Consider the following 16883-nt stretch of genomic DNA (forward strand, 5'->3'; position numbering starts at 1 on the left):
GTTATCAACTTGGATTACGACCTCTCTTTTTTTGTTCTAGCTTCAATTTGCTTAAAAGATTTCTATTGCATCAAACACTCCATGATGCTACTACAACATACTCAACTTCACATCACTAGTACAATTAAAGGAAATGACACCGGTTATTTTTGCTGATAGGCACCGGTTCCTGAACCGAGGCATATTCAGGCGAGGTAAAAAGTGGTAGACTTTATGCCTCGGTTTTGAAACGAGACAAAAAATGGTACGATTCGACCTCGGTTATTAGAACCGAAATTGTTCCTCTCCTTCTACTGCCTCGGTTGGAAGCTGGACCGAGGCAGTAGGGTCTTTTTTTATTTTTTTTTTCCTTCTTCTTTAGCCAGTTAACAGCACCTCCAATGAAGTTGATCATGCTCAGATTCAAAACCAGATCAAACCAGACCAAACAAACGAATAAAGGAAGCAAGTAAAACAAATCAAAACAAAATCTCAGATTCAAAAGTTCATTCTCAGATTCAATTCAACAAATCAAAACTAAATCTCAGATTCAAAAGATCATTCTCAGATTCAATTCAACAAAATGCAAAACTCTACTGAAACCAAATGCAAAACCCAAAGCAGCTACGGTCAACATCAGAAAAACCCTAATCTGACCACCACCACCACTATCACCGCCGCCACCATTGACGCACCACCACCGGTTGCCTTGTCCACCATCCTGCTCCCTTCCTCCGCCACTAGCTCCATCAGCGACTTCACTGTTGTGGACGCAGATCTGGTTGTTCTACCGTGGACACAGATCTGGTTGTTCTGCCGCAGTCCGTCGACGCAGATCTTCACCGTGGGCTGAAGATCCTCTGGCGACAATGCCGTGACCGCGTGCTCCTGCGTCCACGGTTCGCTGCACCGGAGCAACGGAACCAGACCGGGCACCGCACCAGACTCGCCAATCAGGGCACCGCTGCTCCTGTGTCCTTCGCCAACAGCCTCAGCTTCGCCGTCGCCGATTGCTTCACCGCCACCAACGAAGAATGCAGTCCGTCGACGCAGATCTTCACCGTGGGCTGAAGATCCTCCAGCGAGATACTTCCAGGTTCGTAGGAGAAGCATAGAGATCGGGAGCGCAAACCCAGATCTGGTGGTTGCTGTGTTTTGCTTGCAGCTTTAGGAAGAAAGAAAAGTGAAATGGAAGAGGAACGGTCGTGCGAGATGAAGGCATAGGGGGTGGTTTAGGCACTGGTTTCCCAACAAGCTCGTAGGCAGCAAAGAAATCACTGGAGGAAGCGGCGGCGACAGCAGGGAGGCACCAGCGGAGAAGAAGAAAGCGCGAGAGAGAAAAAGAAGAAACGAACACGAGGAAGAAAAACAGTGACTTCAGATTTCTGGAATTTGAATCAAGGAAAGAGCTACCCCTTCGATAACACCGCAAAACCGGTGCCTAAACCATTAAAAAAATATTAAAATAACATTATATGTCTCGGTCTAAGTTCAACCGAAGCAGAAAAATCGTTACCGAGGCAATATAGTTGGATCTTGGCACACAATACTGCCTCGGGTCTTTAAAAAATCGAAGCAAGAGGATATAAGTCTCGGGTATAGGGTGAACCGAAGCAGAAGAACCAGTCTGATTGCAGATGGATGTGACAGTAGACTTTATAGGTATTGTTTGCCCCATTTAACCGAAGCAGTAAAGATAATATGCATCGGTTGATGTTTAACCGAGGCATATAAGATTTTTATATTTACGATAATGCCATCGCATTCTTATACGCTTCGGTTTCGTAGTAACCGAAGCGTATATGACATGTCAGAAGACTCTTTTTTTACTAGTGCATGTTGATAATATCAATATGAGTTGCTTTTTTGAGAGCCAACTAATGTCGTGTTGCCCATGGGATCTACTCGGTCTCAACATAAAACAAAGCAGAGCACAACACGATGAAGTTAACCTAACTCAGCCAAAAGACAACCTACCCAGCCCAAGACCAGCTAAGCCTAGAAAAGATAAACACAAGCTAACAAAAACCAACACATCCCGACAAAAACCAACTTAACTTGGCTAAAGACCACTACAGCCCTACAAAGCTTAACAACTTGATTTAAATCATCAGACAACCTGACTTCCATTTAAAACAACACAATTCAAAACCTACAAAACTTAATTTTCACTCAAAAACATCACAGATTCATCTTAAACATCACGAATTTAGCTTAAAATCATCATATATTCAATCTTAACATAAACACGGATTCAACTTAAAACATTACTGGTCAAACTCTAAATAACGCGGTTCAAACTATCAACAACTTAGTATAACCTTCAAAATGCCTAATTTAAACATTTAAACATCATGGATCAAACCAAATTAACACGATTCCAATTAAAGACTTATTGTTTTCAACCTACACAATATAGATCAACATAAAAAAATCCAGTTAAAATTATACACAGCTCAACACCCTTCAAATTTGTCTTAACTAACAAGTAAGCACTTCTCCACTATGCACTTCACCATACACCAACCCACAAATTTAATGATTAGACATCTATATTACTATAACCACAATTAGCCTATGCTGAAATACCAAAACCACATCTTTGCCAACAAAGTTCTGAACTGTGATCATATAGGTATATCCTATACTCCAAAAAAAAAATGATACAAATCCTTCTAACCCAACAATTCCATAATCTCCACCAAAAAAATTTGAAATTATACATGCTTATAAAAATTAATTCCCTAAAAATTTACAGACCTCCACAAATTCATTCACATGAAACAAATTACAATACTTAGGTAAACTTGCCTCTTAAAAAGCAAACGTAACACAAATGATCCACCCACTTCCATCAAACATGTGCTTACTATATACTACCACCAACCAAACGAAATTTGACATTTCAAAAACATAATTACATCTGGAAAACAAGAGTATAAAGTTGTTTTTAAACATATAGAGACAACAAAATAAGATAAGGATAGTTCCCCTTACTTTATAAATAACTTTTTTTTTTGTCCTTAGGTCTTGTTTCCGTTTTCCTCTTGAATAGGTCCTTTGCTAACTCTTTCTCCCACACCGAACAATATAATTCCAATGCCAAAAAAAATGGCCCACTAAAACTTACGCTCCCTTTATAACTTATTTTGCACATTGAAAAACAATGACATTCATTCACTCCAATAATTCCCTCAAATAAGTCTTTACTTCATGTGCCTATGTGCTTTCCGAGCGATAGCTTCTACAAATAAGCATAACATAAAGCACGTGAAAAAACATTCTTAGAATTTTTCTTATCTCTTAACATTCTTTTAATCTAATGCAGAACATTTGGAAAAAATTTGTACTTTTATGATCTACACAGATAAAGACAACACAACATAACAGATAACAAAATACTAATCGTACATGCATTCAATACATTAAACGTCATTAAGCATTTAGGAAAGGTACACTAGTGTAGAAAAGACTTTAAACGTCTGTTATTTTGGACTTTTAACGTCAGATCCTGATTCGACGTATTTATGGGTGACATTAATGGAACGTCGGACTATATAGGTTAGACATCTATATAGACGTCGGACTACATAGGTCAGACATCTATATAGACGTCGGACTACATAGGTCAGACGTCTATATAGACGTTGGACTCTATAGGTCAGACGTCTAAAACGTCGCCATATTTGATTGGATATTTCTCCTCTTGAGGCCTCTCGGGTTGCTCCTGGCTCATGGTGATTCGAGTTTACAACTTTATACTTTAGTTGAAGAGAATGGATTATACGTTTTTTTTTGTATTGGATGGTTTCAAAAATGTAGTGGAGGGAATTTGAGGAGTGCAAAACGCAAGAAATCGTCGCCCAAGAACGCCGCCCAAGGACACGAGCAAACTGCACCAAAACCCAACGAAAACGCATTTTAATCGGTTCAAATGAAAGATAATTCATCAAAGAGTAATGTAATCAAAGAGGGTGGTAGAGAGTATGACTGAACAACAAATGGCCGACGCCATGTTGGAAATGGCGAGTCAAACAGTGATGGCCGCTTGGCACATGGCGTATGCCTCTGATAGAGGCTTATTGCGGGTTGAGTTGGATAAGGCGCGGACACAACTGAAGGAGCTCACTGAGGTTCACGCCAGCTGTGACCAAAAGCATAAACGGTCGGAGCAATTACTGAGCGAAGCTGAAGTGCTGCTGACTAGTGCTCGGGCTGCCGGTCTGGCTATGAAAAAGGAGCGCGATCAAGTGTCGCGCGAACTGGAACAGGCAAAGAAGATGGTGGCGGCGCTGACCAAGGAGAAGGATGATTTGCGGGCGGAGTCGGTCGAGGACAAGGAAATACAGGAGGAAATGAAGGAAGCTATAGTGGTTGAATCACGTGCGGTAATTTTTTCCCCTCGCTCCTACTTCACCATCAAATCCTTAACTTCCTGCCTCCAATCTGTCGTCGGTGTCGGAACATCGGTGGCGAAAGTCTCCACGACTGGATGATCGAGCGTTTTGATGATTGAAGACAACTGTGCTCGCTCCTTGGAGTGAGTTAATTTAGATAAGAGATATGCTCTCGTGTTCTGCTCCCGGGGTACATGGATAATGCTAACCTCGATGAAATCCTGGACCAATTCAGTCACTTCTAAAATTTATTAAAATTTATTATATTAACTTCGTATACAATATATTAAAGTAATAAAGTAATTAATAATATTTTGCTATATTTTAAAAACATATTTTTTTATCATCAAAAGATATGTATCAACTAGTATAAAGTTACTTGTTGTAATTCAGTAATGATTTACAACACTCCAACGCAATGGGATGTGATAGTGAAAAATAAAATATAATTGAGTAAAAACACTTCACTAAAAAATAAATAATAAGTTGCAGTCAATTCAAGTAGATATTTTACACCCTAAAAACTTATACACTCATTGAAATTGTTGGAATATTCATGTCGTTTAGACCTTCGTATTATACAAGTATCTAATAAGTTTTATTATTAGATAATATGTGTCATTTAAGATTTATAAATGAAACTATTGTTGTATAATGGCAAATGTTATGGATTTTTTCAATCAATCCGACGTAGAGAGGTGTAAACTTTTAGGCATTGGTGCCTCCATAACAGTTGTGTAGGTTAACACACCCTCCACCTATACCGTCTGAACTGTGAGGGTTCTTCTGGTTGCTCAGGTACTCAATCGGTCATGGTTGATCCTTTAGGTTTTGTTTACTAGAATGAATTTGGGGAAAAATGATTGAGGAGATTTGAGAGAATTTGAAGGTAAATTTTTTTGTTGTTTATTTGAGTGAATTTGAAGGTAAATGAGAGTAGATTTAGAAGTAAATGTTTTTAATTTGTCACGTCAATCAAATTCTACACTAATTCTCACAAACTTTACTTCCAAATGAGAGTAGATTTAGTACTTTTCCAACTTTGATTAGATTGTTTTTAGTACTTACTACTGAATTTTATTTAATTGGTGTAGTGTAGGTGCTATTTTGATTATGTGATGCTTATAGGAAAATTGGGTATGAGTTGCTATGAGAGTTTGTAAGTTAAGTGGCTGCATTTGCTGGCCATGGTGGAATTAATCAGGTGGATCATGTTTTGAAGTGTACAGTAACTAGCATATGTACCTGGACCAACGAGGGTTCCAATAACTTATCTATAATTGACTTTGTTATTTTTCTAAGTTAGTTTTACAATCAATAATCTCCACCAAAACAATTTGAAATTATACATGCTTATCAAAATTAATTCCCTAAAAATTTACAGACCTCCACAAATTCATTCACATGAAACAAATTACAATACTTAGGTAAACTTGCCTCTTAAAAAGCAAACGTAACACAAATGATCCACCCTAATTGAGTGTTTAAGATAACATTTTATATGATTACATCGTTTACTTAAATAACATTTAAAAACAACACATTAAATGTTTAAGATAACATTTTATATGATTACATCGTTTAACATACTTATCCTAGACGATTCATTTTATTAGACAATATTTCATCAACCATTTTTGTTAAACTTTAAAACACATATTGCTAGACGATTTTATTTTATTAGACGATCTTGTCTTAATATAAATGAAAGTAAGACATTCTAAAGCAAAAAAAAAATAATAAATAAAAATTAAAAACAAGTATACATCAAAAGTGTATCCTATAAATTGTTTTTTTATGAGACTAAGATTTGTTTTTTATCAAATACAATACATTATTTGAACGTAATTACTTAAAAGAACAAAATTTATAACAGAGTTTAATACATTTGAAAAAAAAAATCACTTAAAAGTGTCCTTTGTCACCCTAATTGTATCATATGCCTAATTCTGACATGAGTCTATATTAAAAATATCTTTTATACTACTGATTATTAATATTAAAAAAAACACATAATTTTGAAGAAAAAGTACACTTTTAGAAATATATTTAGTTATCCAATTTTATGAACATATAATATTATTAATATCTTATTATTATCTAATTTATCATGTACTTTAAAGTACACACCATTTAAAATATCCAATATCAACTTCTAAATAATTACACATAATCTTATTAATAGCATATTATGATACATTTTATTTTATCGTCAGATATCTATATTATTATAATTTATTATTAATAAATATTGTGATATATTTTATTTTATCGTTACATATCTATATTATCATAATTTATTTTATTTTGAATTTAGTATAAGTACATTTTTTTATATACTTTCGATTATCAATATTTAAATAAAAGCCCATAAATTTGATGAAAATTTTAAATATATATTCTCTATCTAGTTTTAATGAACCCATAATATAATTAATATCTAGTTTAAACTGTATCATTTATAATCTCAAAGCATCAATTAATTTTTATAAAATCACACCTATAACAACTATTTAATTCTAATATATTATTTTATTATTTTGTTAGTTATTTTAGTTAAGGAGGTGAGTGAATCTCAATATATACTATACGATATATTTGTAGTTTATAACTTGTATTATCAATTTTAAAAAGAGATATTATTATAGATATAATATCATTAATATCTTAACATTATTTATCATTATTTTGATAGATAAATTTAGTATATCATATTATCATGTTATCTTATCTATAAATAAGACAAGGATTGAGAGAGAAAAGTAACAAAAGATAGAAAGCATAATATTTGTAATAGTGAGTTGGAAAGAAGAAAGAGCAATGGCAGAGCAGAGTGTGGATTGGTGGAAGGAATTGAGTGTGGATTGGAATGACTTGATCGGTGTGTCATCGGACACCTCCAATGTTCCAACCACCTTCCAGAGTCATCTTCTTCCTATCAATGTGGAAGCTCCTTTGATGTTTCCACCGTCTCAAACATTGGAACACATGCAGTTTCATTCGAACAAAGGAAGAAGGATAACATGGACCAAAGCCGAGCATAAGTAATTTTCATGTCAATATCTTTGTTTATAATTTATTCTCGAGATAAATATATTTTTAGTTTTTAAATTTAGATTCGAAATTGGAATTATGATTTAATTTAAATTTTAATATACTTTGGTTCTTAAATTTTAGAAATGAATGGATATAATATTTTCACTCTTACTACAATGTTCATAATTTATTTTTGACCATAACATTATATTAATTTTGATATTTGTTTATTGAGTATAGGAGGTTTTTAGAAGGACTTGATATATATGGAAAAGGAAATTGGAAAAACATTTCAGCCTACATTCAAACAAAGAGTGCAAGTCAAGTGGCCAGCCATGCACAGAAGTATTTTATCCGTCAAAGTAAATCAAAAGAGGAAAAGAAGAGAAAAAGCATTCATGACATGGTTATTGAGAATACTACTCATACTAATATTCATATTCAAAATTCATCATCTATTGCAAGTTCACTATTTTACGAAATGCAACCACAACAACAAGTTATACCCTTCAATCCTCAAATCAACATGTCTCATCTACATGAGCTAAATCATATCAATATGACTTATCGACCACGAGAAGAAATGATCAACCAAAATCATATGAATTCCAACAACATAATTGATTATCCTGCAAACTTTAATCAAATGCAATCCTCGCAAGTGATACCCTTCAATGCTCACATCAACAGGCCTCATCCACCAGAGTTATTCATGTAGTTTTTTCATTAATAATATATGGAAAACCATTTTATGGTATGTAACTATCGATAACTCTTTTCATTAATTTTCTATAGAATGATTTCAATTTTTATTTTAATTTAGTATTTTATCACTAGAAAGTGTTCCCAAATAATTGTTTATTAAAAAAGAAAGTATGATTGTCAAAACTTTTCTTTTTCTCTTTAAGGGAAAGTCCTACACTTTTCTCAGTAGAATGGATGGAGGCAATATAAAAAATATTTAATGATGTTAACATACGATTATTAATCATATTCATAATTATTAAAAGAAAGATATATAATATATCTGAGTCGAAAACAACTTTTGTTGCAAACAAATTAAACGAGGGCTTTGTTTTTTCTGTTTCCAGAGCGTCACTGAATTTTTTAGTAGAAACTTCATTTCATAATTTTCATCTATCGGTTAGTTTTATAGGTTTCTACCTATCTCTATACAATTCTCTGCATATATATATGAATTAATTTTTCTATCAATTATATTGTAATAATTCATTTCAAGGATTTCAATGATTTAATACTTGTTTTAAATAACGAGTATGACACGTACACGCATGGGGACAATTATATTTTAGGATATGTTTTATTCCAGACAAATTAATCTCCTTATTTTATTTATCCAATTTTTATTCTCACACACAATTATATTTTCATCAGAACTCCCCTTTTTCTTTTTATAAATTTAAAATTTATGAAGTTTGAAATATCAAAAGCTAAGCAAACATATTTTTGTATCATTATTATCGATGGTCCAAAATTGGATGTAGAAGAATACATGGGCCACATTTTCAATCAACTTTGTGTCCCCAACATATAGAGATGGATTCAAGACAAATTTGTAATATTCATTTTTGTTCTCAAAACTAATTTAAAAATTAAGTATTATTCATAATCATGCCTGCTTGATGTGAAAACTCCTCGTCAAAATTGTGAAGTATTTAAAATTGTGTTGTCTTCAAACAATATGTGAAAGACATCACAATTAAGCATGACAAAGACCAACATAGCCCGACAAAAATCAACATAGCTTGGCAAAGCCTAACAACTCGATTTACCTCATCAAACAACTCGGCTTCCAGATAAAACAACACTGTTAAAAACCTTCACAATTGAATTTCCACTAAAAAAGCATCTTGGATTCATCTTTATCAACACGAATTCACCTTTAAAACATCACATATTCAATCTTAACATCAACATGGATTCAATTTAAAATATTACGGTCCAACTATCAATAGCTCGATTTAAACATCTAAACATCACGCATCAAACATAAACGACATGATTCCAATTAAAGACACTCACGGTTTCCAACCTACACATTACATATCAACATAAAACAACCCATTAAATGAATCTTTATTTCCTGTGCCTATGTGCTTTTGATGATACCTTGTACGAACGAGCAAAGCATAAATAACTTGAAGAAATATTCCTAAAATGTTTTCTTATTTCTTAACATTTTTCTGATCCAATATAGAACATTTTAAAAAAAAAACTTTGTGCTTTTGTGATGAGTTACTCCATGCGAGAATCCAAACCAGAGGTAGCGGAGGCAAGTTCTAGTGATTTAGCAGCAGTGATGCAAGGGTGGAATTAGTGGTGACGGTGGTGTTTGAAGAGCTCTAGGTGAAGGGAAAGAACTAGGTCAGGCGTCCTTCACTGGAAGGAAGCTAGATGTGGATGGAAAGCTCAATAAAGAAGTGACTTTTGGGTAGAGTTTGTGGGCTGGAAATGCATCAACAGCATAAACTCATATATCATTCAAAAGTAATTTTTACAAGTGACCTAAGGTGAATTTATAGGATATTCACCTAGCTTTGTACGGTGCTGATGAAATCAAAATATGGTGGATCACAATCCACGTGGCAAAGCAAGGAAGAAATGTGGAATTCTTAGAAGCAGCACGAAATACATGTGCTAAATAAAATCTGCCATGTTGCCATGATTTATTTCTTCTCTTGATCTCTTCTATCCTTTCCCTTGTGCCGGTTTGGCCCATTATGGATCATCTGATTGGGCTCCTTGCTTCCACTCAAAATGGATGAATAGGGCTTGTCCTTCTAAGTTTAACTCTTCCAAGTCATGTTGGAGCTTTCTAGTCATGCTTCGAGTGATGGGTCCATGACTGGTCTTGGAACCCAAGTCATCATTTTGTGATCTGCACAAATAAAGAGAATGCAGCATAACAAACAAAAAAATACTAAAATCGTACGTACCTTTAATACGTTAGACATTATTAAGCATTTAAGCAAGGTACACTAATACAAAAACAGCTTTTTATGTTTGTTATTTTTTACATTTAACGTTAAAAAAAACGACGTCATATCAGGAGATATTAATTGACGACAGAAAGTAAAAGAGATGTCATTTGACGTTGAAAGTACACTTTCTGACTTTTTATAGCATTGGCCACAACACCTTCTCGCTTAACGCGATACAAGGTGCTTTTTGTATTGGTGAAAGGGGCAATGTGATATGGAAATAAATGTATTTCGACTTCCTTCTCTTGAGGTTATGTCCTCCTCGCTCAACGAGTTTGTGTTTAGAGTGACACTAAAGTTTTAATTTATTCTCGAGATATCTTTGTTTATAATTTATTCTCGAGATAAATATATTTTTAGTTTTTAAATTTAGATTCGAATAACATGGCACCGGTATAGTTTGAACCGAGGCCTATAAGGTCTCGTTAATAACGAAATTGCCACCACGTCTGGATAGGCAGCGGTTTGGGGTAAATAGAGGTCTATTGTGCGAGTTTAAAAGCACATTTTGTACTAGTGGTATATGAATTTCTAATGATGGAGAAAAAGAAAATTCATTAAATCCAAATATTACTTTTCCCAGCCACTCGTAATATGGGCATGAATACTGTATGTCATCCAATACTTTACGTAATATCCGCACTTATATGACCCACTTTGTCTATTAGACTACAATATATCATCATAGTTATAAATAGTTAGTGAAAATCATTAGAACAAAACAACTATAAGAAAGTATGGCTTTAGCATATGTCAAACCTTGAGAGTCAACCATGCAAGCTTTTTACTATTAGCAGTTGATCTCCCAGACAACATCATATGTGCTGCAATGGAACTATTAAAAAAATGGATTTAACATTCATTTATATAACAATGAAAGTCCAAACATTGAGGTTCTTACCAATATACTACTTGTCTAAGATGTTTGGGAGGAGACTTGTGCAATGAGCAAAACCACACAATAGTGTTCTCTAGTATGGAAACAATAAGTAACTGTCAATGGTGCCTGAAATTGATAATAACTTAATTGTTAGATATTAAAATCACACAACAGGTTTTTATGTTTGTTATTTTTTATATTTAACGTTAAAAAAAGTGACGTCATATTAGGAGATATTAATTGACATCAGAAAGTAAAAGAGATGTCATTTGACGTCGAAAGTACACTTTCTGAGTTTTTATAGCATTGGACACAACCCCTTCTCGCTTAACGCGATACAAGGTGCTTTTTGTATTGGTGAAAGGGGCAATGTGATATGGAAATAAATGTATTTCGACTTCCTTCTCTTGAGGTTATGTCCTCCTCGCTCAACGAGTTTGTGTTTAGAGTGACACTAAAGTTTTTTATGTAGGGAAATGTACTTTTAGATATTAATTGACATTGCATTTTTCAATGTCCCTTTTGTTGTTCTTTTTATAAAAGTTTTATTTTTACAGTTTTACCAAACCTGAAAAGTAAGAAACTAGTTTTGGCATTTCATATATCTAGAATTCATATGAACAAAGACTGTAATAGTCACAATTCAAACTATAACTAAAGCTATGACAATTGAAACTAAAAACTAAAGCTATCAATATCAAAACATAAATAATTGAAACTAAACTATTGTATGCCTAACTCCATCTCCCAAAAGAAATACGCAACTCATTCCTATCCTATCTTTCTCATTGTAGCCTCTATTAATGGGGATGGATTGTTGAACTGCTACAAAAAAAAAAAATTGACTATATTTGCATTCTAATGTTCAAAGTTGAATGTGATTTGTAAAATGTGAAAGATATATTATTACCTTAGTCCAATAATGTTTAATTTCTGCTTGGATGATGGTCTTGATCCAAATAACTCATTAATACTGTAATTGAATTTTTATCTCTAGAACTAGCAAAGTGTACAACTTCATCTTATCGCATAACCTCATTATTTTAAACTTTGCTTTTATCATATTCCTACTTTGAATTGAAACCATAATTATTTATGTAGTAGTCGTCATATCTGACCACATCGGTGTTAGGTTCCTGAGCTGACCTCAATAGAATTTTAGAAATATTTAGTCTTGTAAACCTTTTTCTTAAACCAAGTTAAGAAAAAATTTTATGTTCATGAAGTCACCATTTTTCACTCATCCGTGGATGTAGAGACTTTATTTCATCAATGTATTATGAAATGTAAGAAATTGTGTATGAGATGTACAAATGAGCTTGATTAACTTCTTTTTTACTAACACTTTCAATCTTTACAACTCAAACACCCTTACCTTCACATTTATGTTCATGTCTATTCTTTAGAAGCCCTAGTGATGTGAAACTCTATGTTTTGTCATTGCTTCTCTTATGCGGGCTTTCTCCCAAACTTCGTGATAAGATCTAGATCATAGGTTTTGTGATTTTCATGGTTCAGATCGATTTGTAAGTTATCATGAGCTTCATCAAAGCTTTGTCTCAGAGTTGAAATATTAGGCTATTAAAAGTCGAGCTTTCATTCAATTTTGTGCCTTTGAGATAGTCATTGAATAACTTTTTATATGAGCTTGAGTTGTTCTTAACACTTTTGAGATAGTTTTCGAATGACTTTTCATCTAAGCTTTGTTGTTATAGACTCTTACCCAAATTTGAGTTTGCTTAAATTTGTTCTCTTTTGTGGCCTAGACATCTCCTTTTCGATATTAACTTTCTTAACTTAGATACACTAATTTTATTCTTCAAACTTTCAGCTTTGCTGAGTTTGTACATGGATTTAGATTGTCTGGTTTACTTGAATAAACATTGGGAGTCATCATTTTGGAGAGAGCTCCGAAGTTACTTTTCATCAGCTTCATTCAAAATAGTCCAATAAAGGCGTCTTCCAGACTTTATTATGCAATATATGTCCTGACACAGATTTCAACACTCCATCACTTGCAACATTGTAACAATTCTTTCTATCACGATTACAATAATACACAAGAGTGCGTATACACATGAATACGCATCCCAACAACAACACAAGCCAAAAGAGCAAAAGTCCAAGATCTTCCCTCGACATTGCCGATACGCAAAACAAAACAGTGGATAAAACTAGAGAACACAGTTCAAAATTAATCAAGCAAGATAATAATAACTATGGTATGTGTTCATTTATATTCACTAGTACAGAAAGGGGAAACCGCACCGGTTCTTTTGGGCCATAGATAGCGGTTTCTGAACCGAGGCATATCTAGGCGAGATAAAAAGTGATAGCCTATTTGCGTCGGTTCTAGGACCGGGGCATAAAAATACAGAATTTTGACTCGGTTGAAAGTTAACCGAGGCCGTATGTTCTTTTTTTTTTTATTCCAACGGTCTCATTCACGTGCACCACCATCCACTCTACTCTTCTCATACTCTAGTGCTGCACATTTCCTTTGTCATTTTTCATGTGCCCTTGCTGCTGCTGTCCATCACGTACACACATTTCTGCAGGACATTCTACTCATTTCTTTTTGGACACCATCCTTTGCTGGCCGGAGCTGGAGCTGGAGCGTGAAGTGTAGTGTGCTTGACTTCCACCATGCCGCCACACTCCTTCTTCTTCTCCACGGGACACTCTTCTTCTCCAAAGTTGGCGGCTGCTCTCCCTTCTTCAATCACCATTCAAAAACATCATCAACCAGCCGCTCCATCTTCTTCCAGCCGCTCCATCTTCTTTTGTAATTGATCAGGAGCAATCCAGAACAGAGAACAGATAACTGATTTCAAAATTAACATACCCAATTGAACATCAAAAAGAGCAATTTTAACATACCCAATTCAACAATTTTAACATACCCAATTCAATTCAAGATCATAAGGAGCAATCCAGAATAGATAACTGATTTGAACATACCCAATTCAAAATTAACATACCCCCAATTGAACAGATAACTGATTTTAACATACCCAATTCAAGAGCATCCACTCTCCGAGCTCTCTTCGCACTCGTGTAAGTCGCACACCTTCTCTGCATCTTCTCGGCATACCCAATTCAAGCATCTTCTCTGTACTCTCTCATTCCGATCATCGCCATCCGGAACCTTCACATGTGCCACCTCCACAAACCCCTCTCTGCTTCCACACCTGGACAAATTGCTCTTCCGCATGCAACCACCCGACCCGTCTCGAAGAAACCACTCCCTCTCGGACCTCGGTTCGAACCCCGGCAAACAGTCGCACCGCCTGAAGGTTGATGCCTCCCCTTCTCGCAGAAACGCCACCGCTGCAGGACGTCCTCGCCCCGACCTCGCCGCCACCTTGTCGTGCCTCGTCACGCTTGCCGCCAACATTAAGTCTGTCGTGGTGAAGAAAGAGAGAAGAAAGAAGATGGAATTGAAACCCTTTCAGAAACCCCACCGCTGTAGAAACGCCATCGGTCCAGGATCCCCTCGCCGCCACCACGTCGCCACCTCGCCGCGGCCTCACTGCGGTCTCGCTACGACCACGCCGCGACCTCGCTGCGATCTCGCCGCCACCTTGCTGCGACCTCGCCGCCACCTCGCCGCCACCTCGCCATGCCTCGCCGTACTCGCCGCAGTCGCCGTACTCGCCGCACTCGTCTGCCGCGGTGAAGAAGCTTGATGCTGCTTCTGGGAGGATGCGGTTTCGTAAAGGAGAGAAAAGAATTACCCAAGTCGAAATTAGGGTTACCCTTTTGATTTCGGAATATGCCTCGGTTGGTGAGAGGACCGAGGTAGTTGGACAATTTCAAAAAATTACAGGCATAAATTACAGGAATATGCCTCGGTTTTGCTTTTAACCGAGTTAATTTTACTTTTATGCTTCGATTCTTTTGTAACCGAGGCGTATAAATTTGTCAAAATTTCAAAAATGCTACCGCCTCTACATATGCCTCGGTTTTCTTAAAACCGAGACGTATAACCCGTTTTCATATCTCTTATTTGCACTAGTGATTGGTAGAAAGATTTCTATTTTAAAACCTCCCTTAAAATTATTAAATTAAAAAGAATAACATACCAACCTGACCCATTCTATATTTAGCATATTAATAGTAGATTAAATCAAAAGGAAATAATTCAGTTACTTCTAAAATTTATTAGTGTACAACACTCAAACGAGATTATTGTCAGATTTGATGGTAAAAAATAAAATATAATTAAAACTAAATAGTTCGTTAATTTGTTTGTATCCGAAAAATATGGCACGAGTAACTTTTACTTATTTGACTTATTATTTAACTAACAAAAATATAGAAAAAGAAGATATAAGAAATATGCATAATAAATTAAATAGGTTCGAAGCTTGCAGATAACAATTTTTGTTTATAAAGAAACTGAAAAACCCAATTACATACAAAAAGTTACCTTATGTGTTTGGTGAAATGGAAGTTATCCTTTGAACCAAACAGCACAAAAGATATATCTAATCAAAGTTATGTTAAAAAAAATAATAACTTGTATTTTTCCTTACTAATTCAAAATATTAATTAAATAACATTTTACATAAAACTTAAAAATCACATAAAGAAAAATACTATATTGTCAATGATTTAATGGTGAGAAAACAAATATTCATCAAATTTACCCGATTGAATAATTGAAAAAATTACATATTTTAATTTAAAAAAAATAAAAAAAATACATTAAAATGTTGAAAAGAAGTAGAAATAATATAATATTTGTCCTAAAAATTATATTATTTAATGAAATTTATGTATGTGTTTTGTAAAATGCTACTATGAAATCACACATATTAAAAAAATACATAAAAGATTTATTGTTTATAATAAGTATAATTTAAGATCAATAAGAAAAACCAGTGTCACATATCTCTGACCATTGTTATAGATTTCTCCACGTATAAATTGTATTTATTTATCTAAACTTATATATATATATATATATATAAATATATATATATATATATATTACATTTAATATTCATATTGTTAAAGCTTCACATGTATCTCGTATATAAATAATAATACTCTTCAATTCACTGAAGTTATTTTCATTGAACTTTGACAAGTAAATAGGGTTTTGACCAAGTACAAATAATAAAAACTAACAATAGAATATCAACTAACTTAAAATAAAATCTACCTAATTTATCTCTATCTTATATTAATAAAATAAAATAATACTCTCCTAATTAAAAGGAAAATCAAAACTACTTATATCTATTTTATCTTTATCAAAATCAAATCAAATATTACTAAACTCAAAACTAATAAAATAAGATTTTAATAAATCTCTAAAATTTAAGTTTATCCCAACAAATATTACTATCAATTTCCATACAACCCTCACCCTTACCTGCAGCAACCAAACTCGATTTCTCACTAAACGTCACTTGAAATCCCTAATCGATCAGCATACAATTGAGCAACAAAATCACAATCTTGTAAGTGAAACCAATAGATTAAGTAAAGAGAGCGAGAGTGAGATTAGGGTTTGTTACTTGCGGTTGCAGGAGAGAGACGACGTAGGGTGAAAGGAGAACGCATGTTGCGATAGGAAAG

The sequence above is a fragment of the Vigna angularis genome, chromosome 6 (assembly GCF_016808095.1).
Source record: "Vigna angularis cultivar LongXiaoDou No.4 chromosome 6, ASM1680809v1, whole genome shotgun sequence".
NCBI lineage: Eukaryota > Viridiplantae > Streptophyta > Magnoliopsida > Fabales > Fabaceae > Vigna > Vigna angularis.